Source organism: Macaca thibetana, chromosome X (genome assembly GCF_024542745.1).
Source record: "Macaca thibetana thibetana isolate TM-01 chromosome X, ASM2454274v1, whole genome shotgun sequence".
NCBI lineage: Eukaryota > Metazoa > Chordata > Mammalia > Primates > Cercopithecidae > Macaca > Macaca thibetana.
The window spans coordinates 111,430,812-111,458,304 of record NC_065598.1 but is presented as its reverse complement, the minus strand read 5'-3'; positions in this window follow the sequence as shown (position 1 = coordinate 111,458,304).

Genomic DNA, 27,493 nt, shown 5'->3' with positions numbered 1-27,493 from the left:
TATACTCCCCGAATCTATAAAAATATACAGATTTTAAAAAGGAAAAGTTTTTAAAATTATTTGAATAGTGTCAGATCCAAGCTATGTATATGGTTTTTAATGGGACAGCACTTGTTTGTTTGCCTAATTACTACATAGTATACACAGGAACAGTGGGAAAAATATCCACTAGGCCCCTTCGACATGGGTGAATGGACATTTGTGGCCCTTGTGAGGAGAGTTGTCTCAACCTCTTGCCCATTGCACCACTGATAAAGTATTCCGATCTTCAAGCCAGAAACTAAGTAAAACAGCTGCCTGGTTCTAAAAAGATCCTAAGAATAGTCCTAGCATCTTTAATGCCACAGCTTATTGACTGTTAAAACTTCTAAGAGCTATCATGGAAGTTCATAGGTTTATCCAAATTCAGACTTGAGTTGATGCAAAAAAACTGTTTTCCCTTTTTCTCTTTTATTTTTTTTTCTTTTGCTTTTATTTATTTAATGGACTTCATACAATAAGGATAAATTAGATTCTAATTGATGTACATTGTATAGAGAAATGAACCAGTTTAGACCAAGCACAAGAAAAAGCCTTGATGAAAAACCAAGGAATCCTAGTGAGCAAGACAAAGCCTTCCATGCATTGTTAATATGAGCAACTGTAAGCATCTTTTGGGCACTTATTGCTTTCCCAGCACTGTGATGTTTTTCATATAAATTATCTCCTATGATTCTTATAATACCACTAGGCGTTGGACATTTTGATTATCTCCAATTTATAGTTGAAAGAACTGCAATATATGGAGGTTAAGTGACTTACCTGGATAAGTAATATGGATAGCATATGGTAGAGCAAGAATTTAAACCTCATCTGTTTGATCTCAGAGCTATAGTATTGCCTCCACCACTGAAACCTACTGTCCTGAGTACTCTAAGAAGCCTAAATATCAACCAGTTACAAATGTACTAATGAGGGAAGTCTGATCTTATTTCTGTTGGTCAGAGCTTTTACGTGTAGACAACAAAATCTAGCCCACCTAGTTTAAGAAAAAAGAAATTTCATAAAATAGTTTGGGTACCCCATAGAATCTCTTGGGGTGTCAGGAACCAGGTTTGGATGCCAAATAGCCAGAAGCAATGATGCAGCAAAAATAAATGCCCAGCCATAACTCAGGATGGTGGTAGTGGAAAGACTACCACTGCTACCTCCTGCCTTGCACTTTTAACTTGAGCCTGGAGCCAAAAACTCTGCCACAGTTGTGTCAGGACCAGATACCTCAGCTGCTCTGTTTTGCAGAACATTCATCTTTCCAAATTCAGTTTCTGCCCCATGTTGCGCACTTATGCCTCCCTGTCTCATACATGGCATGTGAACTGGCAGGTCCCGGTCATACCCTAGCACTCTAGTTGCAATGGAATCTGAAAAATGAATTTTTAGCTTTTCACCCTCTGAATACAGAGAATAGCGATCAGGGAGAAAATACAGATGTTGAATGGCCTAATCTATGGTAACATTTATACTATGTAACAGAGATTTCACGTTGGCCTTCTTCTGACGATAACCTTTTCATGTATAATTAATGAGTATACTGGGTATTTCAAGGCAGGAAGATGGAATGATAATTTTAAATGGAAATTCTGACTTCCTTTTAATTAATCCATGTAGAGAAGTGCTTAGACTGCTAAACATAGACCTAGACCTGAGAGTTATTCTCTGTCTCTCTCTCTCTCTAACCATCCATGCAGTAGCCCAAGCCAAAAAAAAAAAAAAAAAAAAAAAAAAAAAAAAAAAAAAAAAAAAAAAAAAGCCTGAAAGCCATCTTTCTCAATTTATTGTTCCTCTTGCATTCACCACAACTAATCATTTATTAGAACCTGTGATCTCTATCACCTCAAATTCATCTATCTTTTCCATCATTACTGCTTCTATATTGAAGTTTCCTCAAAAATTCCACAATATCTCATATCACAGTTCACTCCCTGTGACTGGAATATTCTTCTTTCTTCAGTCCTACATGAAAATTCATTCTTCAAAATGAAATTTAGGAGTCACCTTCCTTTACGTATTCTCTAACTTACCTGGGTTTCAAAGTTATCTGGCCATACCTCTAGCATAATATTAATATCATTCTACTTTGTTGTTGTTGTCATTGTTGCTCATGAGTCTATCTCTCCCTCCTAGACTCCAAGTTCTTAGAGAAAAAGAATCATCATCTTATTCCTGTCTGTGTCCATGGCACCTAGTCTTCTGCCATATGCATAATAGACAGTAAATGTCTACTGAATTGATATAAGTGGAAACCCAAATAGGGAATTTGATGTTATCTACACTCTGATTTAGATTTATCATTTTGTACCATGGTTATATTAGTAATTCAGTCTCCCTGTTGCTGTTATTAGATTCCAACGGTTTATTTTTAAAATTCTGTCATAGTGTATAAAATATACATAACATAAAATTAACCATCTTCACTATTTTAAGTGCACCATTCAAGAGTGTTAAAGGTATTTCTATTGTTGTGCAATCAATCTCCAAAACTTTTTATCTTGTAAAACTGAAACTCTGTACCCATTAAACAACTTTCTATTTTCCCTTCCCACATCCCCTGGCAATCACCATTCTACTTTATGTCTCTATGAATTTAACTGTTCTAGGAGCTTCATATAAGCAGAATCATACAGAATTTCTCTTAGTGTGACTCCACCAGTTTATTTTTAAACTGCAAATATACTACATTACCAATAGACATCAGAATAAAACTTTAAAGCAGAAATGTTCTTATTTGAATTATTTTTTTTTTCACTCACGAAGGGGATCAGGACATCTCCACACTTACCAGTGTTCTCCCCCAAAGAACTCTGCACATTTTGTATTTGAGGAACTAATGTTCATGTTCTTATTGTACAAGTTTTCAGATCCCTAGAGAAAAGATAAGACAGCAGCTGGCATCACCTAGAAGAAGAAATTCCAGTTAAGGTCTGTAAGGTTTTCAGTTTGTGCTATACTGTGGGAAAAAACAAACAAGTGTCAGAAAAGACAGTAAGCAAACTAAATAAATACCAGAAACATAACTGAAATCATTCAAGGAAAAATGGCATATGTTTTATTCACCCTCAGCAGATGAGTGAAAAACCTAAAAGTTAAACACAAAATTCGTCTAAAATTTTCCTTAGGATAGAATAAAAATGGGATATTTGTGACATTGAAATTTTCAGAAGCTAATGCGGTACGTGATTATCTATATACAATATCAAAACTTTTAAATTCAAATAATAAATTCACGTTGTCATACAAATGTCTATTTTTTGTATTCCTGAAGCTTCATCTAACTTACAATGCAATCCAAAGTCTTCTGATGACTTACAAAGCTCTATTTGCCTTTGCTTTTTTTTTTTTTTTTTTTTTTTTTGAGACGGAGTGGCTCTGTCGCCCAGGCTGGTGTGCAGTAGCGCCATCTAGGGGCTCACTGCAAGCTCCGCCTTCTGGGTTCACGTTATTCTCCTGCCTCAACCTCCCGAGTAGTGAGTAGTTGGGACTGCATGCGCCCGTCACCACGCCCTGCTAATTTTTTGTATTTTTAGTAGAGACGAGGTTTCACCGTGTTAGCCAGGGTGGTCTCGATCTCCTGATCTCGTGATCCGCCCGCCTTGGCCTCCCAAAGTGCTGGGATTACAGGCGTGAGCCACCGCTCCCGCCGGGCTTTGTTTCTTTTACCCTGTTGACTTTGTCTTCTATTACTCATTTTCTCGTTCATTTATTCATTTATTTTTCAACCTTCATCAGCCACAGTGGCCTTCACACAGTTTCTTAAATAAGAACATTATCCTGAGTGCAACAAAATCAATTCATGTTCTTGAATACCTGTTTGATGATTATTATTCAGTTCTCTCTGGAAAGAAATGATACACAGATGAAAAGAGTTAAAAGTATGTAGTAAGATAACCTAGAGCAGTGTTGTGTACATAGTAAATTTTCAATAGAAGTGAGTCTCTGCATTTTCTTGTTAAACAATATTTTTAAGCAATAAAATTAGTCTACTGCCTTCCAAACCTTCCAAAGTTATTGCCTTGGTAATTACTAAACATAATTTAACAGTTATTGAAAACTTGATTTTCCATTATGAATGTAATTTAGGATATACTATTTTATTGCACAGGACAGAAAACAAGCAAATGAGGGCATTTACAGAAAGCATTTAAGGGTATCATGTAGATCTTGATAATAGAAAATGACACTGGTAGGGCAGGAACTAAAATTTAAAAAGTCAAGAACTTAGAGCATCTCCATCTTTTTGGGGTCATATGGCTTTATATCCCTGCTTCTCTTGCCTTTTTATTCTTCTGTCTCTGTTCTGTTATTTGTGCTTTCCTACATGATAAATAAATGTTAGGTAAGAGAAAGTAGAACTGAAAGTATTAACATACAAGATGGAAGACAAAAGAAGAAAAATAAATGAGAACAGATATAAAAGAGAGTTGTTTGGATAGAGAAGATCATTAGGAAAACAAAACAGGGATATAATTGTTGGTATTAAAGAGTCAGTTCAATAGTAGAGGAAGAACACAGATCTTCAAATCATTTTATTTAGTAAATGCTTAACACTTGCTCTGTATTTTCTAAATAAATATATATGTAAATATTTTACATATATTAACTCACCTAGTCCTCATAACAACCCTATGGGAAAATTATTATATCATCATTAATATTATATTATCAGCTCCATTTTACAAATGAAGAAAGTGAGGCACAGAGAGGTTAAGTCTATTTCTCCAAAGTTCTATAGTTAGGACAGGGCAGGGACAGTAGTCAAACCTAAGCCTTCTGGCTGTAGAGACTACGCTTTTAAGCACTACACCATGCTGCCCATTGCAGGTAATATTTGAAACCATAGCTCCTCCATTTTTTAACTAAATAATCTCAAGAAAGTTCATCTCTCTGAGCCTCAATTTCCTTATAGAAAAAAAAATTATCATTCATTCAACAAATATTTATCAATCATTTTTTATGTGCTAGTCATTCTACTAAGAGATAGATATTCAACAGTCAACAAAATAGACATGGCTTCTGTCTTAATGGAACTCAGAATCCAGCATGGTAAGATGATTGTGAAGATTCCAGAGATGATTTATGTAAGGTGTTCACAATTGTACTTGACATATTCCAGGGACTCACTGATATTATCATTGAATAAAAGAACTTGGAGTGTGGATTTTTCTCAGATGAAAAATGAGCAAGATGTGTGCAGAAGAGCTCATAAGGGTCTTTAAAGTAAATAAAAGTTCTATTTGACCCAATTGCCCATAGTTAAGATGTAAGAAGTAAAACCATCAGTGGATTCCTATTATTGGTATAGGAAAGTAGTTTCATTTCAATGGCTAAGATGATTCAAAATTATTTAGAAATTGTATACTAGGTATAATACACATATAAATATCATACAAAAATACTAAGAATAAGCATGTCAACATGTTTAAAGTTATTATCTTCAGCAGATTATGATGATATAAACTTTTCTTTGATCTACTCATCTATATTTGTTGTTATTGCTGCTGCTACTACTTCAGCATCTTCTTTTTTCCAATATACCCACCATTCAAGGCCCAACTTTTCTTCAAAGTCTTACCTAACTATACCAGCTCTCATCATCCCTCCCCATATCTGAACTCTTAAGACACTTTTAGTCTGCATCACACAAGTAAGAGTATAATAAAAGAGCCCTGTCTTCCCAACTAGATATGTGAACTCCTTACAAACAGATACCATTTCTCCTACTACTTGTATTTTCTCCCACCTCCACACTAGGGGGTTATCTCGGTGCTGAGCATATACCAGGTGCTTAAAACATAGATCAATATGTGTGCACATATATGTTCAAAATCAGGAGACCTTAGGAAAATCATCTCTCTTCTCAAGACTTCAATAACCTCATTCAATTGTAATTTTTTTTTTTTTCTGATCTGTGAACTGAGGAATTGGGAATAGATTGGTGATCCCTTAGACTTTTAAAATATTAGGATCTCTTTTTCACATCATAGTGTGTCCAGAATTTATTCCTTCTGGTGGGTTCTTGGTCTTGCTGACTTCAAGAATGAAGCCACAGATCCTCACAGTGAGTGTTACAGCTCTTAAAGATGGTGTGTCCAGAGTTTGTTCCTTCAGATGTTCAGATGTGTCCAGAGTTTATTCCTTCCAGTAGGTTCATGGTCTCCCTGACTTTAGGAGTGAAGCTGCAGACCTTCGCAGTGAGTGTTACAGCTCTTAAAGGTGGCATGTCCGGAGTTTTTTATTCCTCCTGGTGGGTTCATGGTCTCACTGACTTCAGGAATGAAGCCACAGACCTTCACAGTGAGTGTTACAGCCCTTAAGGTGGCGCGTCCGGAGTTGTTTGTTCCTCCCAGTGGGATCATGGTCTCGCTGACTTCAGGAATGAAGCTGCAGACCCTGGCAGTGAGTGTTACAGTTCAAAAAGGTAGTGTGGACCCAAAGAGTGAGCAGCAGCAAGATTTATTGTGAAGAACGAAAGAACAAAGCTTTCACAGTGTGGAAGGGGACCCAAGCAGGTTGCCGCTGCTGGCTTGGGTGGCCAACTTTTATTCCCTTATTGTGCCCTGCCCACATCCTGCTGATTGGTCCATTTTACAGAGCGCTGACTGATGTGTTTTTACAGAGTACTGATTGGTGCATTTACAATCCTTTAGCTAGACACAGAGTGCTGATTGGTGCATTTATAATCCTTTAGCTAGACACAAAAGTTCTCCAAGTCCCCACCTGACCCAGAAGCCCAGTTGGCTTCACCTCTCAATCCCCCCTCTAAACAGGAAACCCCAACTGCTGTTGGGAATTGGGTGATGACCACTCCAGCTACTTCCTGATGGATAGGGTTGAAGAAGGGGCCATGCAGTTGTAGTGTCCTCCAGAGGGGAACTTTTTAGGCCAGTGAAAGGGTCAGTGGGTCGGTCCAGGGGTCCTTGGTAGAAGTTGTTACTTGAGCTCATTTGGGGTTCCATTTGTGAGACCATCTGTAGCTTGATGGCCTCAATCCTAGAGGAAACAAATTTGACAAGGAGGTTAAAAATACAGGACCCGAGGAGAGTAATAGCAAGATGGCTGTCACAGGACCTAGAAAGGGGAGAAGCAATGCCACCCAACTCCAGCAGTTGATATAAGAGTTTGAAAGCCGTTGTCTGATTTCAGAAGCCTTTTCCTGTAAATGTCAGGCGGCATCTCATACTATCCCTGACTGGTTAGTGTAAAAACAACACTCTTTCCCAAAGAAGGTGCAGAGTCCTCCTTTCTCAGCAGTGAGGAGGTCTAGGCCTCATCAGTTTTGGAGAGTCACTGATGCAAAAGAGTCTATTTGGAATTGTAGAGTAAGGATAGATTTCATTATTTCTTGCAAACTGTCTGAGAAATCCTTTGAGAGTGTGTGGTAGTAGGATAATGAAGTAGGTAGACTGGCTATTCTGGTTCCTGTAGCAATAGCCATTCCTAACCCTGTAAGTAGGGGTATTAGTTGTATGGATCTGTGCTGACGGACTTGAGCTGTGAGGGGTACTGATAGGGTCTGATTTCCTGGGGAAATGTTAATGTTGGGACTTAGAAAGACTAAGGTGCAGGTGCCTGTCCAGTTAGTGGGGAGGCAGATATAGGTTGACGTTCCACATAAGAAGAATATACCTTGGCTGGGTAGACAGAACTGGTTGTGTATGTTAAAAAGGTGTATGAGTTTGTTGTTTTCACTTTCCCAAACTCCTGGAGTACTTGCCAAGGTAGCTCCGGTGAGTGGCTAGAAAGGGGTGTTGGGAGCAAACTGAGTGACTCTCTGTGTTCTATTTTCCCATTGGAGAAAAGAAAAAAAAAACATTTTGTATCTACTAGGAACCATTTGAGAGAGTGATTGAAAGGGGATGAGAAGGCATTCACTAGTGGTGGGGTCGCTGCTGCAGGGGGTCCAGGGGTAAATGATCATGCAGGGTGTATGTTTGCCATTACAAAACCCGGACTGTTTGTTAAGCAGGGAGGAGGCAATGATTTTTGGAGGTCCTGAGAAGTGGATAAGCCATCTGAATGGAGCTGTTTGGGTAACTTGGAAGTTACTGTGATCAGTTGGGGCTTGAATTTGTAGGGTGTAATTACACTGATGGGGTAGTCGGTGCCCAAGGGGCAGGCCTGATAACGGGTTATGTTGGATGCATAAAGGGTCTTTGAAAGTTAAGATGGTATTCGTAGTTACAGGGCCGTGTATGGGCTTTTCATTGCTTGTGTAATAGGTGAAGTTGGAAATTAAGAACGTAAAAGTTGGATTGCACGTCCTGTTAGGGTATTCTTGGTCCTATGAGAGATGCGGAAGTCAACTAATGATTACATATTCAGAAGACAGAAAGGGTCTTTTCCTTCATAACGAGGGTGGTAGGTTAAGTTGGTAAAGACCCATTTTTTTGCAGGAATGGGAGTGGCAACATAAGCAGAGGTTGATAGAGAGATACAAAGCCAACAGTCATTTGCCAGGGAAGGATTGAACTGGTTTAACAGAGAGTGGGTTAAGTTGACAGTCTTGTAAAGGTAATTAGGAGCTAGTGGAAGGGGAGGGGCAATTGTATGAAGTATCCAAGGAAGCAGGAGGGATAGATAGGCAAAGAGTAAGTAGATAGGTAAAGAGGGTGCTCTGGAAGATGAGATCATTTCATCCAGTCTGAGTTAAAGGTAGGAGTAAATTGCTGTCAGAAAGAAGGGAGATATAAAGAAGGTTGATGTGATTAGGATTTTTGTCCCAGGAGAAGCTACAGTATATAGTCCTATCGCAAACAGTATGGTTAGTATGCTGCTTAATAATATGATGAAATAGTAAAAGGATTCCATTAAAGGGGCAAGGAGAGGTGTTAAAGATTATGTAGATTTTCACTTATATCTTTAAGGGGGAAGGGGTTGTTCCTCAAGGTCAGCGGTAGGAGGCTTTTTAGTCTGGGGTGTTTCTTTCCGAAATAGGAGATGCAAGTCCTCCAACGGTTCGCACGTGTATCAAGACTGGTCTGGATGATCTTGGGACTCCTGAGCTGATGGTCCAGCAGGTTCCTCAGGGGGTGTCCAAAATTTAACTCGGGTGTGGTGAATCCAAGATTCCACTCCTGCCACCTTAACTGCAGTGGGGGCAGAGAGGATTACCGAGTATGGTACTTGTCACAAAGAATCCATAGATGGGGAGGTAAAGAGGAAAGATTTGACCAACACTAGATCTCCTGGTTGAGACAACTCTGTTCCCTTTCTCTGTGACATTCTTCAGGTAGGTTTTTAAGGTTTCATTGATATTTTACCAAGGAAGTTATATCTTTGACCAAGTTGGCCAATTAATTCCTGATGAAGTAGGAGGTCATTTGTGAGAAAAGGTCATCCATACAACATTTCCTATGGACTGAACCCCATTTTGTGAGGAGAATTTTGGATTCTCAACAAGGCCATAGGCAAAAGAGTAGGCCATGGGAGATGAGTTTCTTGTGTTAGTTTCCTTAAGTGACTCTTGAGTGTTTCATTTGCCTTCTCGTCCTTCCCTGAGGATTGTGGCCTCCAGGTGCAGTGAAGGTGATATTGTATCCCTAGAGCTTTGGAAATTCCCTGAGTTATCATGGCTTTAAGAGCCAGACCGCTGTCACTCTGTAAGCTTTGGGGAAGCCTAAATGTAGGAATTATTTCATGAATTAGGACTTTAATCACTTCCTGAGCCTTCTCTGTCTTTCAGCGGAAAGCTTCCATCCAATTTGTAGAGGTATCAACACAGACCAACAAGTATTGAAATCCCTTTGACTTAGGCATATGGGTGAAGTCTAGCTGCCAGTCCTCTCTGGGATAGTAACCTATTCTTTGTTCCCCAAAAGGGGCCTTACACTGAACCAAGGGATTATTCCTTTGACACCCCTCACAGGCTTTGACTACCTGTCGGATGGTCCAGAGGAGGTTTGGCCCTGTAAATAGGGATTTGGCCGTTTGATGAGTGTTTTCAACACCATATGAAAAGTTTGGTGGAGGGTTTTAAGTATTTTCCACTGGCTGGCTTTGGATATAAACACCCTTCCTTTTTCTGTCATTAACCACCCCAAGGGGAGAAAACTATGCCCTCGTAAAAGTTCCCATTCTGTTTCAGTTGGGGAATACTGGGGCTTAATCTCTTGGAGGGGTTTGTTCCATACCAAGGGTCCTTCCGTAGGTATTTCTAATGGGAGGTTCCACCTGGCAGCAATTTTGGCCTCAGCATCTGCCCGATGGTTTCCTTCTGCCTTTTCTCCTTCGCCTTTCTGATGGCTTTGGCAATGTAAGACTGCCACCTCTTTGGGTTTTTGTACTGCATGCAATAACTCCATAATTTCCTTGTGGTATTTAATGGGGGTTCCCCCAGAGGCTAGGAACTCCCTTTCTTTCCATACTGCAGCATGGGCATGTAGGATTAGATAAGCATAGTTACTATCTGTAGCAAAATCTCCCAATTACAACTGAGAAGGTGGGAGAAATATCTGGTTACAGGCTGTCCCAGGATTCCTCGGATGGTAACGGATCTTGAGGACAGCTGTCTGGGACAGGAGATTAATGCTGAGAAAGCCACACCATTGTCCAGGAGGAAGTCAATTTCCTGGCCCTCAATGGTTATACGTACCCAGGGCTCAGTGAGGGTGATGACATGAGCTGGTGCTTGCCACGGGCACCCTCAGTCCTGTTGTTGGATCATCTGGTTGGGGGATTCTGGCCCAGAGAACCTTGCCCTCTGGGGCAGTGTGCCTTCCAGTGATTGCCTGGGCATAGTGGAGATGGACGAGGGGGTGGCTGATTGGTGCATTTTTTCAGAGTGCTGATTGGTGCATTTACAATCTTTTAGCTAGACACAAAAGTTCTCCAAGTCCCTGCCCAACACAGAAGCCCAGCTGGCTTCACCTCTCAATAGTACTTGTGTTTTCAGTATCCACTAGATCAGGGATCTCCAACCACTGGGACATGGACAGGTACCAATTCATGGCCTGTGAGAAACCAGGCCACACAGCAGGAGGTGAATGGTAGGCGAGCGACTGAAGTTTTGTCTGTATTTACAGCTGCTCCCCATTGCTTTCATTACTGCCTGACCTCAGCCTCCTGTCAGATCAGCAGCAGCATTCTATTCTCATAGGAGCACAAACCCCATTGTGAACTGTGCAAGTGAAGGATCTAGCCTGCACACTCCCTATGAGAATCTAATGCCTAATGATCTGTCACTGTCTTCCATTACCCCCAGATGGGACTGTCTAGTTGCAGGGACACAAGCTCAAGGCTCCCACTGATTCTACACTATGGTGAATTTTATGATTATTTCATTATATATTACAATGTAATAATAATAGAAATAAAGTGCACAATAAATTATGTGTGCTTGAATCATCCCCAAACCATCTCCCCAGTCTGTGGAAAAATTTTCTTCCATGAAACCAATTTCTTGTGCCAAAAAGATTGGGGACCACTATATTAGACAAAAATAATGCATGACAAAATGTTTAAATACATTTAGTATATTTTAAATGAATTAATTTTTTTTTGGTGATAACATCTACCAACAGATAATCTTGCAGTGCCCAGAAGTTATAGCTCACAGGTTTAAAACCATTAGTGTGTGTACCCTCCTGCTTATCAACTCATTGTTATCAAATTACTATGTTATTAACTTACTTATTTTGTTGATTTATGCCTTGAGAGCCTATAGGTTCATATCTTTGAACATAGGTTTTTTTGAAAGTCAGGAATATATATCCTAAATATCTTTAAATATGTTCTCTCATGATATTTTAAGCTCTACTAGCTAACTTCTCTAGGACTCTTCATTGGATTGTTTATGGGAGCATTTTGGAAGACAGGAAAGCAGAAGCCATTTTGCTGACATCTGTAAGATACATGGAGGGGATTATTTTTGTTTTTCTCAATCTAGTCAAGTGGATTCCAGAAAAAGGAGGCAAAAGGGGTAAATCTCTTCTGTGATTAGCCTGAGGTAGGTAGAAACACACTCTTCATGATGTAGGTGAATCAATGTTAGATTTTGTCCTTTTAGCAGTTATAAAAACAAAATTTCTGTGGCCCTTCCTTATTTGAATTAAGGAGTTCTCTATAGTCCCTGAACAAGCAACACTAGCATCACCTGGAAACTTGTTAGTTGTTCCCTAATGAATCAGAAAATCTAGGGCTGAGGCCCAGAAATCTGTGTTTTGATAAGCCCTCCTTGTGATGCTTACAAAACCACCAGTCTAATCCAATTTCTTTGCAACAAGTGAAATCTCTAAAAAGGATATGGTAGAAGGAAGTCATCTTAAAGGCAAAAAATGAAAAAGTGGTAAATGTATAAAACCTAGATTTATAAAAGGCAAAAATAGAAAGATAGCCACTGACTTTCTTATAGTTCACTTTATTTAATCTTACTAGAACATTGTTTTTACCAGACTTTTTGGATCTAGGTCAATATATCTTGCTGTGGATGCCATTTAAATTGATCCTTATACCTGCTTCCTCACAATAGCCTTTAAGTATCTACCAGTGAGGCTGAATTTGAGCTTTCTTTCCACAGATGTCTAAAACTTATGGATTTGAATTCATCTTTACTTTCTTTAGTAATATTAAAACACCTCAAGGGTAGTTTGTGTATCATCCCTGTATTCTGGATAATGACAATCTCAGTGGTCGCCATTTTCAGAATGATATGTTGCAACTTGATAACTATTGAGCATAAAGATCAAAATCTCATTGGACAAAACTGAAAGGATAGTCATCTGAATGGGAGTGTATATCCACATCAATAACCATTCTGTTAGGAAAAAGTACCAGTATTCTTGAAAAGTCTCCATTTGGTTTTGACTTTTTTTCAGGATAATTAGGTCTTTTAAATAAAATAAAATTTGAAAGAATTTATAAAGTATAAAGCCCTCTACAAGTAATAGTAATACAAATAATAGGCAACATTAATTAGATATCTTTCTGTGCTAGGCACTATGCTAAACACTTCACATACATTACGACAATCTCTCAGCAATCCTTCACAGTAGGTATTATTATCTTCATTTTATGAAAGAGGTTAGGTAACTTGACCAAAGCCATATAATTAATAAATAATAGAGATGAAATATGAACTAAGATCTGACGTATTTCAAATTCCATGCTGCTAACCACTATATTTATTGACTCAGTGTCATTTTCTTACATCTATATCTACAAAACTTCAAATATAGTGCTTTCTCACTGTAGAAATTTGAACATAAATGAGGTATTTAAAACAGTGAAACCTCCCTTCACCACCATCCAACTGCAATCCCACTTTTATTCATATTTGGAGTGGGCAAAATTTTGTGTTTCTTTCAACGGGAGTGTTTTCCTGCTGAAAGTCAAGCAGACATGCACATGTACCCCTGAACTTATAATAAAAGTTTAAAAATGTCTATTTTAATAGCTTCCCCCCAAAAAAGAACTGTTGTAATTACAATAAATATAGAAGAGTTATTACATTTCTTAAACATGATTCAGTGAGGTGCAGTTCATTTTTTAAACCAAACCTTTGGGCTAACATACTACCAACTAAACTTGTTACATGCAAAACAAATGCTTTAGTTAACTGGGCTGTCAGTATAGACACAGCACTCTCAGCTCTGTCATGTGATAAATTAGTCAGAAGCCTGGCAACCCTTCGAGATTTGCTTCATTCTCCAGTAGGGCAGGTGTATTTATTTAACAACTCTGGCAGTGAGACGGGTTTTTTTGTTTGTTTGCCATAAAAGAGTGCTTGAGTCTACAATTGTCTTTAATGAATGCTGACTTTTTCTTAAGTTAGAGGGGCCTCACTGTATCTCCAAGTAGCACATGCCGAACCTGAAAAATCTATTTTCATACCACTACACTGCTATTGCCCACTAGAACTTACGGTAACATAGCAGAGGATGAATTCAGTGAAACATTGTCTTCTTTCTTCTCCACTCTTTTGGGCAATTCCTGCTCAGCAAGTTCTAAACTGGCTTGGTAATATTTAATTGTTCTATAATGCTTTTCTCTGCCAATTAAAAGAGATAGCATACTGCCAACACCAATATTTTACAGCAGCCAACAAAATACGCTGCAGTAAATGACTGCCTAGGCTCGCAAATACAAGGATGCGAGCCTTCACCTTTCCACTCAGCTTTAGTGCCCGAAAGCAAAACCAACTTTCAGCTTCCCAAAAGTTTGTTCCAAAACCCAAAATGCTCTCATTGAGTCATTTTGTTGTCATATTATTCAGAGATTCTGAGTAATCCCAGTTTGATCTCTTTGTCCAGAGGCAATAGGGCTCTAATTTCTAGGGGGATTGATAGTCTAGCCAAGGATCACCTTCGTACATATTCACCTGTCTGTGTTATTTTTTTCTGGCTGCATCAGGATGGCTCTATTTCAAAGTGAAGAGAGGCAGTCCCAGAATTCTAGGATAAAAACCTATCAGCCCGGACATTAGCACGGAACTGGAGGTGGGCCTATCTTACCAAGGTTTCTACATAAGTTTAAGACAGAATGAATTTCTTAGTACAAATAGAGAGAAGGAGACACTTACATCAAGCTTTTTATGCAATACATTAACAGGAAAACTAGAGTACAAATCGATCTCCTCAGAAGGAAAGAGTTTTATAGACTCTAACTATATATAAATGAAAGCCAGGCAGAGGCACTTCATCCATTAGGCTTTCTACTAACTCATCATCCTTAGTCTCTCCCTACTCCCACCTTGACCCCTTCTGGTGATGGACACTCTTTCCTGTGCACTGTAAAATTGCTATATCCATCTTGAGAAAACAAGATGTAAACATGCACTAAAATTAAACTAAGTATACATATGTAATGTGCTACAATAGACTGGATGGAATAAGATAGAAGTCAGAGATGATATTTTAATAGAGACATTGAATCTGTGTATAAAATATTAAATAATCATGTCTACAAGGAAAGCTGAAGAGCAAAGAGGTGACGTCAGCATTTCAGACCTATAGAGAGGCTCTAAACAGAAGAAGGAAAAGAAACAAACCAAACCCAAACAAAACAAAAGAAAACAGGGCTTTCTTGACCACTTTGTGAGGTGATCAGGTGGGAGTAATGAAAGTTGCATGAAGGTTAATGGAGCACCAGCAAAGAAGTCCCAGGCAGCCTGCCATTCTAGATGTAAGGAAATATACCATCTGCATTCAAGTACTGGCTCGTCTGTGAGCACCTGCCAACACTTCTGCTTTTATATGACTCACACTGCAAGATTAGACTAAGGTAGGGAAAATCTCAATGTCAGTGGTCAAGAAGTTAGCAATATATGGTGGCCTTGAGAAGGTGAACTGTCTCTTGCTATTCCTTGCTACAATCAGATAGACAAGGGGAAAGGTGGACACATCCCTTATTTCAAAAACACTCCACTTCCGTATAGAACAAGTCTAGAAAGGTGCCTCACTAATACAATAAGCAAAATATCTGTGAGTACAAAAAGACTTTATTGTCATCTATTACTTCAGGCCTGACTTCCTGCCAACATAAGCAAAGTGAGTTATAGGTGCACTCAGTAAAGTCACGAAAAGACAGAGAGGGATTGGAGGAGGAACAAAACAGCAGTGGCAGAAGAATGGTCATTTGTTTCACTACTGACTTGGATGCAAAAACAAAGATACTGAGCAGGCATGTTCTATAAGATACATGGCTTTGGGAAATATTTTTATCCCTCTGAGCCGTGGCTTATTATAATAGAGATTCCCTTGCTCTATTCAAATAGTACTGTTACAAGGATTGTTTACGGTTCTTTGGGAAAACACTGCTCCTGCAAAATGTAGGGTACTTTTGTTCTTTCTGGAATCTATCAAGTTGTACTTCAAGCTATTTCTGTAATTATAAAGGAGGGAAGCAGGTAATTCTGAAGCAAGTAATTCTGATTCTCCCTTTTGACATCTCCTCTCCACACACATACACAAACATATGCACATACACATAGACACACACATGCACACACACAGAGCCATGCTGGAGGAGGAAGTAGTTACCAGGCACACAAACCACAAACTTTGCAGGGGCATGCCATGCCCAAGTTTGGTTCTGGCACCTTCTATTCAGTTGCCATCTTTTACTCTTTGTGCTGTGTTTATACTATGACTGAATGTAGTTTCAAGGTGACTGATAAGTAATTAAAGGTTTTTTGGCTCAGTTACCTGGAAAGCATGGATCTAAGAAAGGCCCAAAAGATAAAAATAAAATCTGAGGGGAAATAATACCCAGAAGAAAGAAATGTCTTCACAATGACATAGGCAAGAGTCCATCTAGACTTCTGCTTTTGCCCCCACTCTCCGTTTCTCCTTTCCTAATGCCTTGGACACTCTTGACATCTGTGCAAGACCTGGAGAAAAGGTCAAAAAAGCCTACCTGCATGCTGGATGAGGAGGCAATAGGCGAAATATTCACACAAATTACACCTTCCTTTTGCAATCTCTCTCAAAAAAAATTTGATGATTGCAAGTGGTAGAAGCAACAGTGAAAACAAAATTATGTTTAAGTTAATTATTTACAACCTTCAGCAATGTAAAAATTATTGGTAATAAATGACTTGTAGAAATCAGAGCTACAGCATGCTATAATTGTTGCTTCCAAGTTGTGTAGGGGTCTTTTATTAGTAGCACATTTAAAATTGAATTTTATGTTTTGTTGAGAGTATTAAGACTGAAAATGCTACATAAATTTAGCTAATGTTTTTAAAATCTAGTGAAGCTCCATAGATGTTTTCCACCAATTAAAGTATAAATTGATACCATGATTATCAGTTTAAGTTCCACTTGAGGGTGGTTGTAACTGTGAAAGTAAAAAAACAAAAACAAAAAACAAAAAACAAAAAAACTCTATATTTATAAAAATGCTTTCCTATTTTGAAAATAATTCTAACACTAACCATCATGTTTCAGGAAAATGGGATATTTTTAGAAGGATTTAGATACATACAAAGATGTACTTTTTTTCATTAAGTTAATACATTTCTTTTTACTACAGCTGATGATTCATAGACAAAAACAATAAGGAAGAAGCTTCCTTGGAAATTTTTCATCACATTTCAGTTAGGCTAGATCCATCAGGATATAGTAACAGTAGGGATGGAAAAAGGGGGTGGTACAGAGTGCAGATTGGTGACATTAACAGGAGAATTCCAATCAAAACAAACACCAACATGAGTTGATAACTGAGGTAAATCTGTTACATGTGGATTACCTCATTTGAGAAGGAGGAATAGAAACTTGGATAGACCCACTTCTTTGAGAGCAAACTCCAGAGATGAAAATAGAAACTAACCAACTTAACAAGATTTATGTTCTTCATATCTACACTAGAAGAATAATTTATCTGGTATTTACCAAATTAATTTTCTAATAAACAATTGTTTCATTCTTTCAGGCATAACTTACAGTGATTGATGGAAATTATCTGTTTCTCATCTACCAGTTCTTTAGGTAATGAACACTAATACCTATAGCATGGAATCAATTGAACTAATTGGCATCCCCTAGAAACTATTTCCTTTCAACATTTGAGCACCTATTGTATGTGTGCACTGTGGTAGGCACTGAGGATGCCCTCTTCCTCCATATGTGTAAGTGAGAATGAGATTACATTGGGAGGAAGTGAGAGAGGAAGTGCAAGAAAAAATTCAAGATGCCCAGTTAAATTTGAATTTCAGATGAGCAACAAATAATATTTTAGTATAAGTGTGTCTCATACAGTATTTACTAAATCTGGCAATGCTAAAATTTGCTCAGATATCTAAACATTCAAATAGAAGCAAGAAAAAATATAGTGAGAGCAATGAGAAGGAAGCTTCAAACTCTTCATGGGTTGACAAGTGTGCAGTCCATTGAGGAAAAATTATCTGCTTTCTTGCAAGCAGAACTAAAAGAGCACAAGGTTGGAGGAAAGGCATTGAGATAATTCAAAGTAAACCCATATGCAAAATCAACCACCAGCATAGAGTGAGCTAGTCAAGAGCCCTAGAAAGAATAGTATTTGTGTGGCAACAAAGGTCAGTAAAACACCTCCATAAACAAGAGATCAAGAAGAAGAATGCACACATGAAAACAGTTACAAAAATCTTGTTCCTGTGTATATATTTGTAGCAGCAAGGGTCGGGGCAGATAAAAATTCATTACAGAGTTGAACTGATAAGATTAGCCTCTCAGAGGCATTCCCTGAACTGACACATTATTTTTAAGTAATGTCAGAATTGCTGGCATCATTGACTAGAACAAGATGGAAGTCCTGTTCTTTCTTATAGTAATATATAAGTTTTTTAGAAATAATTACATGTGCGCATCTAAAGACCTGAAGTGAAATCCTGGTTCCAACATCACACAATATCCATGATTGTATGATGCATAAAACAATAGTCATATGAACTTGAAAAATTTACTCACCTTTTCATTCTCAGATTCCTTACCTATAAAAGTTGACTAGTAATTAGAATATGATACTGTATATGAAAGCACCTACCAGAAGGCTTAACACATAGTAAATTTCAATGAATACTAATAACTTTTATTACCACCACTCCCCCTCCCTCTCCCGCACAACCTGTCATATGGCTGGGACAAGGCACAGTCCAGGAGACAATACTGGACTTGCATTCAAGAGAGCTGCTTACATCACAGAATAACAGACCTCACCTTTAGAGAGCAGGGCTCTCCATATCAACAGGAGGTAATGCACCAACTTAATACGTCCCAATATGTAATGGAGAAAAGCTGGAAGCACTCCCTGTGAAAACCATCACAAGACAAGGAAGCCCTCTCTCACCACATCTACTCAGCATAGTATTGGAAGTCCCAGCCAGAGCAATCAGGCAACAGAGATAAAGGGCATTCATATATGAAGAGAAGAAGTCAAACTAGCTCTATTTTTAGACTATAAATGATTTATGATTCTATATCTAGAAAACCCCATAGTTTTGGCCCCAAAGTTTCTTCAGCTAATAAAAAGCTTCAGCAAAATTTCAGAATACAAAATCAATGTACAAAAACAACTAGTATTTCTATACACCAAACAGCCAAGCTGAGAGCCAAATAAGAAAGGCAATCCCACTCAAAATTACCACAAAAAGTATAAAATACCTAGGAATACAGCTAACCAGTGAGGCGAAAGATCTCTACAATGAGAATTACAAAACACTGCTCAAAGAAATCAAAGAAGCCACAAACAAATGGAAAATCATCCTATGCTCATGGATAGAGTCAATATTATTAAAATGGTCATACTGCCCAAAGCAATTTACAAATTCAATGCTATTCCTGTCAAACTACCAATGACATTCTTCATATAATAAGAAAAAAACTATTTTGAAATTCATATGGAACCAAAAAAGAGTTCAAAAGCCAAGGCAATCCTAAGCAAAAGGAATAAAGCTGGAAGCATCATGTTATCCAACTTCAAACTATATTATAGGGCTACAGTAACCAAAACAGCATGGTACTGATACAAAAACAGGCACAAAGATCTATGGAACAGAAAAGAGAGTCCAGAAATAAGGATGCACACGTACAACTATCTGATCTTCAACGAAGTTGACAAAAGCAATGGGAAAAAAATCACTTTGCAATAAATGGTGCTGGGATAACTAGCTAGTCATATGCAGACGATTGAGACTGGACATCTTCCTTAGACCGTATACAAAAATCAACTTAAGATGGATTAAAGACTTAAATCTAAAACCTAAAACTATAAAAACCCTGGAAGACAGCCTAGGCAATACCATCCTGAACATAGGAACTGGAGAAGATTTTATGAAAAAGATACTGAAAGCAATTGCAACAAAAGCAAAAGTTGACAAATGAGATCTAACTAAACTTAAGAGCTTTTGCACAGCAAAAGAGACTCTCAACAGAGTAAACATAGCCTACAGAATTGGAGAAAATATTTGCAAACTCTCCAAATGACAAAAGTCTAATACCCAGCATCTACAAAGAACTTAAACAAATTTCCAAGAGAAAATCAACCCCATTAAAAAGTGGGCAAAGAACATGAAACAGATACTTTTCAAAAGAAGACATTAATGTGGCCAAGAAGTATATGAAAAAAAAATTAAAAACTCAATATCACTGATCATTATAGAACAGCAAGTCAAACCGCAATGAGATACCATCTCATGCCAATCAGAATGACTATGACTAGAAAGTCAAAAATAATATGCTGGGAAGGTTGTGGATAAAAGGGAACACTTATACACTGTTGGTAGGAGTATAAATTAGTTCAACCATTATGGAAAGCAGTATGGCAATACCTCAAAGAGCTAAAAGCAGAACTCCCATTCCTCCCAGTAATCCCTTTACTGAGTACCTAGCCAGAGTAATATAAATCATTCTACCATAAAGACACATGCACACAAATGTTCATTGCAGCACTATTCACAATAGCAGAGACATGGAATCAACCTAAATTCCCATCAATGACAGATTGGATAAAGAAAATGTGGTACTATACACCATGGAGTCCTTTGCAGCCATAAAAAAAAAAACAAGATCTTGTCTTTTGTGGGAACATGGATAGAGCTGGAGGCTATTATCCTTAGCAAACTAATGCAGGAATAGATAATCAAATACGGCATGTTCTCACTTATAAGTGGGGACTAAATGATGAGAACTCATGAACACAAAGAAGGGAACAACAGACACTGGGGCCTACTCGAGGGTGGAAGCTGGGAGGAGGAAGATGAGAAGAACTATAACTGTTGGGTACTGGGCTAATTTCCTGGGTGATGAAATAACCTGCACAACAAACCCCTGTGACATGAGTTTACCTATGTAACAAACCTTCACATATACCCCAAACCTAAAATAAAAGTTTAAAAAAAACAAGAAGAAAAAAAGAAAAGAGAAAAATCTCAGTATTGAGAAAACTTCCTTCCAGGAAGTATGATAGAAGAAACTCTTCCTCAGAGAACTGGATGTAGGACTTTTAGGTACTCATGACTAATGTTTTTCTCCCTCTTAAGGAAACATCATTCATCAAGATTGTGGACAGAGGACTTACTAGTAGAGAGCAGTTGATTTCCCAGTAACCGGTTAACTCACTCTACAAAGAGGCAGTCCAGGCACGTCATATTAGAGGTCCCTCCAACACATGAATCATTGATATCAATTACTAATAAAGAACTTACTTTGCACCGGGTACCACATTAAACTTTTTACTTATTTTAACTGTTAACCACTTTACATTTGAGAAAATTAAGACTCTAAGAGTTATATAACTTACATAAAGCAACACAGAGATGAGTATAAATCAATGTAATATGGCTCCGGTGTCTATACTCTTAACTACTACACTATAATGTCCATGCTAGTATGACCATTCTGTAGCTGAGCACTGTGCTAACTGAACTACAGGTTTAGCAAAAAGGTGAAATACAAGTCTTTCACCTTTTAATCTAATTTTTTTAAATGAACATACAAAAAATGCAGACTACAAGATAGGTCCAGGCAGAGATGAGCTTAAAGGAACAATGCCTGAAAGACGTTTATAAAATTGCTTTTTAAAAACTTTTTGAGATGCCATCTCTGTCTATCCCCAGGCTGGAGTGCAGTGGCCTGATCCCAGCTCACTGCAACCTCCAGCTCCTGGGTTCAAACAATTCTCCTGCCTCAGCCTTCCGAGTAGCTGGGATTAGAGGCACCTGCCACCATGCCCGGCTAATTTTTGTATTTTTAGTAAAGATGGGGTTTCACGATATTGGCCAGGCTGGTCTTGATCTCCTGACCACAAGTGATCCACCTGCCTTGGCCTCCCAAAGTGCTGGGATTACAGATGTGAGCCACCATGTCTGACCTCTAGAAGAGCTTTTGTTTTATGGTTTGTCTTTCTTAATGATTCATGCAATTTCCTGAACTGTTGATTCAACAACCAGATTGAGTGACATCACTGGAATGATCAATCGGCTGTAATGAAGCCTGGTTCTCTCATCCAAACTGCCCATTTCTATTCTCCCCAAGACCCTGGCACATCTTCTTTAAATAATTTGTGTTTTAATTGTTTAATCCTACTTTCATGATTGTTATCCAGTTTTTTGGGGGGCTAGCAATCAATACCATCTTCCCAATGGGTTCTACAAACTCCGAAAAATCTTGACAGTCTGTATATTTGATAGTGTCCTATGTATGATGATCTTTATAAATTTGTATATTGTTAGAAGCAAATTTTTAGTTTCAGGTTGTGCTTCATAAAAGAAAATATTTCTACACAAAATCTCCTACCTACCTTTGCTATACTGAAATGAAAATTGCTTAGCTGCCATCTTGTGGCAAATAACACATGCTGAAAAAAAAAATCAACATTTCATGGTAAGTCTCAAGATTTCCATTTTAATTTCCTCTTAATGGATGATTCTGTATCCATTTCACCTGCCTTTAAGGTAAGAACCATTACTATTTTTGTTCTGAGATTTTTTGGATAGCAGAGTAATGTCAGCGTTTACACTACAGTAGTTCTTTTAGAACACCTATTTTACTTTACATAAAAAAAAACATTCCACAGATTAGATGAATATAAATGCATGGGAATTTATCATTGCCCTAATTTGAGACAAATTATGAAGAAGTGGTTGAATGTGGCCCACTAAAGTGTTTCTTAAAGTCTCAGCACTGTCTACTTCATTCTGAAAGACAACCAGTTAGAGACAGTGAAATGAAATCTACCTTCACATTTTTTCCAGTGAGCTCACTCACTATTCCTAAAGCTGATGAATTCCATTTTTGAGTCCTATTTATCTGTGTTGAGAACAACTTGGTACTGTCCTCTCACCCAATTTGATTTACACTTGGGTATGCTTACTTATTCCAGTATTTAAGTTAGGTCTCACACCTTCAGGCCTTAAATATAACTCTGGCCGAAGAATGTATAAAGGAGATTTTGCTTCAGAATCAAGTTTGTTTTGCTAACTTTGTTGCACTGCAATCAAGGTGGGCAGTATGCATAGTGATTAAGTGCACTGTGTGTGAACTCAGACTACCTGAATCCTGGCTTTCTGTTTTACTAGCTGTCTTTGAACAAACCACTTAACATTTTCATGCTACATCTTCCACAAATTTAAAATGAGGATCATAATAGCATCTTCCTAATAGTATTGAGTTAACAAGTAAATTTCTTTGAACAGTGCTGAACAAAGAATAAGTATTCAACAATATGAGTCAATAATTGTTTTGTCTCTTCTTAATGCCAGGTCACTCTGCTGATATCTAATTCTCAACGTTCAATCATCCTACCCTTTCAAAACTGATTTAGCAAATGTTTACTGAGTCCATGGTATGTGCCACACCTAATCCAAGGTACTGAAGCTACAAGAGTTCAAAGGACAGGCAATGTCAACTATTGTGCAGTTTACAACAGAGAGGGTAGTAGACTACAAACAGATACATGCACAAACAGCATAATTTCAGAGAGTGAGGGAAACAGGAAAATGTAAATGCCTAAAATAGTTGGTCGAACTTGTAAAGTTAGAGAGGGAAAAATTAGTTGTAGAAAATGAGATTGGAGAGGTAGGAAGAGATCTGAGAATGTAGGGCTTTGTGGGATATGTTAAGGACTTTAAATCTCATTCTAAGTGCAGTTAGAATCCTTTGGAGGGTTTTGAAGCAGGGAGTTACATAGTCAAGTGTTGTTTGTTTTTAAAAGATCATATTCTGTATTGCATCACCCTAAAAGCTAAGAAAACTTATCTTCAGAGAATGAAGCACATGTGTCAATAGAAACAAATGTAAGAGATCACAAGAAAGTCTCTCCCCCAAGATGAATTCCATTTATACTCAAGTTCCATGGGGTAATTCTTTAAAAGAACTTCTCCCTTTTTTATTTAAGGTATTTCTGATTGTTTTCTGTTGATTTCCAACTGACTGAAATATATCTAACTATCTTACTCTTCTACCTCTAAACTTGAAAAATTCATTTTATCTACCTTTATCATACTACGGATTTTTCTCTATCTTCATGTTATGAACATCTTCTCAGTGAAAAAAACTAGGGTCTTCTTATGTCTTACAAGTTCAAATGGTCTGAATGTGCACTTTTTTATTATGCTCCTGCATGACATTTTGTCTTTTCCTGCAACAGAATTAGGAGTCAAAGGATTAACAAAAGTAAGACATATTTGGAGTGCTGCAAATTCTGGGGAACTGACTAAGTGTCAAGTTATGGAAATAGACCCTGTCAGGCCAAAAACAAACATGGATTTCAAGACAATATAACAGCCACATAGTATAGATAAGCTGTTGACATAGTGATGGCAATGAATAAAATTGTCTCTCAAGTGTACAAAGCAGAACCATGGACAATTCAGTAACATGGTTCAGAGATCTAAACAGACAGGCTGCACCAAGGAAAGTCTGGTAGCTGGTAATAAGGCCTTAGTTATAGGAATTCCATTTGGGATCAGAACTAGCAAGAAAAAGGCAGGATCCCCATCTCTTCATGACTTTGTAGCTTATCAGTACAGAAAAGTTTCAATGACAAGGTAGAGACTCAGTTACCTGACCTGAGATTAAAAGTTTGAAAAAAACTAGAATCGAATTTGCCTTGATGTTGAATTCCTTGTGTCTGATGTTGCAGCTCCAATTATTTGTCCAAAAGCAGGAGAAAGAGATGAACTTTCAGTTGGTAGAGGGCTGAGATCAAAGACCCCAAATTTGGGACAAGCTTACTACATTGTTCATTTATGAATTACATATTGATACAAAGAGTAGCTTAAAGAAGTGACTACTCCACTTATCTGACTTTTCAACTATTGTTCTCCTTAGAAAATGTCATATCTTTCAGATGCAGGCCTATTCTCAACTTATGTGAAATCAACAAATTGCTTCTCAGAGGTGCTAGACACTTCCCATTTGATAATGTTTTCAGTCTTTTCTTCATTTTTATAAATGTTTTAAAAGTCAAAAGTAGATAATACATTGTTTAGGAATATATTCTCTTTTTATTTTTATTTTTTATTTTTTGAACAATAATTAGAGATTTTAATAACATACTTTCAATAATGGATAGAAGAACTAGACATAAGAACAACAAGGAAATAAAAAATTATATTTAGACCTAAAAGATATTTATAGACTACACCAAACAACAGAATACACATTCTTCTCAAGTTTACATGGAACATCCTTCAGAATAGACGACAGAATACGCATTCTTCTCAAGTTTACGTGGTACATTCTTCAGAATAGACTATATGTTGGGCCACCAAACAAATCTCAGCAAATGTAAAAAGAATAAAATCATACAAAGTTTGTTTTCCCACCACAATGAAATGAAATTAGAAATCAGTAACAGAAGGAAATTTGGAAAATTCACAAATATGTGAAAATTAAGCAACATACTCCTAAATAATCAATGAACTGAAGAAGAATCACAAAGGATATTAAAAACTACTTTGAGATGAATGAAAGTAAACATAACATACTCAAATATATAAAATGGCATAGGCACAAAACTCAGAGGAACATTTATGGATGTAAATGCTTATATTAAAAGAGAAAAAAATCTCAAATCAATAACCTAATATTCCACCTTAAGACACTAGACAAAAAGAACAAAGTAAACCCAAAGCAAACAGAGGAAAGAAAATAATAAAGATGAGAGCAAAAATAAGTGATATAGAGAATAGAAAAAAATCAATAAAGCCAAAATTTGTTTAAAAATTTTTTTAATGACAGATCTTTGGCTAGTCTGATCAAGAATAAAAAGAGAGAAGAGTCTCAGGAATTAAAGTGGACAATACTACCAACTTTATAGAAATTATAAAAAGATTATAAACGAATACTATGAACAATTGTATACCAGCAAATTAGTTAATTTAGATGAAATGGACACATTTTTTAAACTTTTATTTTAGTTTTGAAGGTACATGTGCAGGTTTATAATATAGGTAAACTCATGTCACAAGGGTTTGTTTTACAAATTATTTCATCACCCAGGTACTGAGCCTAGTACCTAATAGTTATTTTTTTCTAATCCTCTGTCTCCTCCCAACCTCAACCCTTATGTAGGCCCCAAGGTCTGTTGTTCACTTCTTTTTGTTCTTGAGTTCTCATCATTTAGCTCCCACTTACAAGTGAGAAGATGCAGTATTTGGTTTTTCTGTTCCTGCATTAGTTTTCTAAGGATAATAGTCTCCAACTTCATCCATGTTCCTGCAAAAGTCATGGTCTCATTCTTTTTATGCCTGCGTAGTATTCCATGGTGTATATGTACCACATTTTCTTTATGCAGTCTATCATTGATGAGCATTTAGGTTGAGCCCATATCTTTGCTATTGTGAATAGTACTGCAATGAATATTCATGTGCATGTGTCCTTATGGAAGAAATATTTATATTCTTCTGCATATGTATCTCATAAACAGATTGCTGGGTGGAATGGTAGTTCTGCTTTTTAGCTTTTGAGGAGTCACCATGCTCATTGCAATGGTTGAACTAATTTATACTCCTACCAACAGTGCTTAAGTGTTCCCTTTTCTTCACAACATTGCCAGCATCTGCTATTTTTGACTTTTTAATAATAGCCATTCTGACTGGTGTGAGGTAAGATGGTATCTCATTGGGGTTTTGATTTGAAGTTCTCTAATGATCAGTGATATTGATGTTTTCTTCCTGTGCTCGTTGGTCACATGTATGACTTCTTTTGAAAAGTGTCTGTTCATGTCCTTTGCCCACTTTTTAACAGTGTTGTTTGTTTTTCTCTTGTAAATTTGTTTAATTTCTTTGTAGATGCTGAATATTAGGCTATCATCATATGTATAGTTGGCAAATATTTTCTACATTCTATAGGTTGTCTGTTTACTCTGTCGATAGTTTCTTTTGCTGTGCAGAAGATCTTAAGTTTAATTAGGTCCCATTTGTCCATTTTTGCTTTTACTGTAATTGCTTTTGGTGTTTTCATCGTGAAAACTTCACCAGTTCCTATGTTCAGGATGGTATTGCCTTTGTTGTCTTCCAGGGTTTTCACAGTTTTGGGTTTTACCTTTAAGTCTTTAATCCATCTTGAGTTGATTTTTGTATATGATGTAAGGAAGGGGTCCACTTTCAATCTTCCACATATGGCTAGTCAGTTATCCCCACACCATTTATTGAACAGGGAGTCCTTTTCCCATTGCTTTTGCCAGCTTTGTTGAAAGTCAGATGGTCATGGGTGTGCAGCCTTATTCCTGGGCTCTCTTTATCATTCCAGTGGCTTATGTGCCTGTTTTTGTACTGGTACCATGCTTGTTTGGTTATTCTCACCCTGTAGTGTTTTTAGTCTTGAATCATAGAAACTAATGCCATAGAAAAGAAAGAAAGAAGGCATATGTGCACAGAGAATCAAGCAGATCACTGAACACATTGCTGGCCAAAAAGCTAACTGCTTAATAATGTAGCTCAGACTAACATTACTGAGAAATTACACTTTGTACCCCTGTCTTCTCCAATACATACTTCTTCACACATATTATGGGTGAAATGAAAACAATACATGGCCTGAAA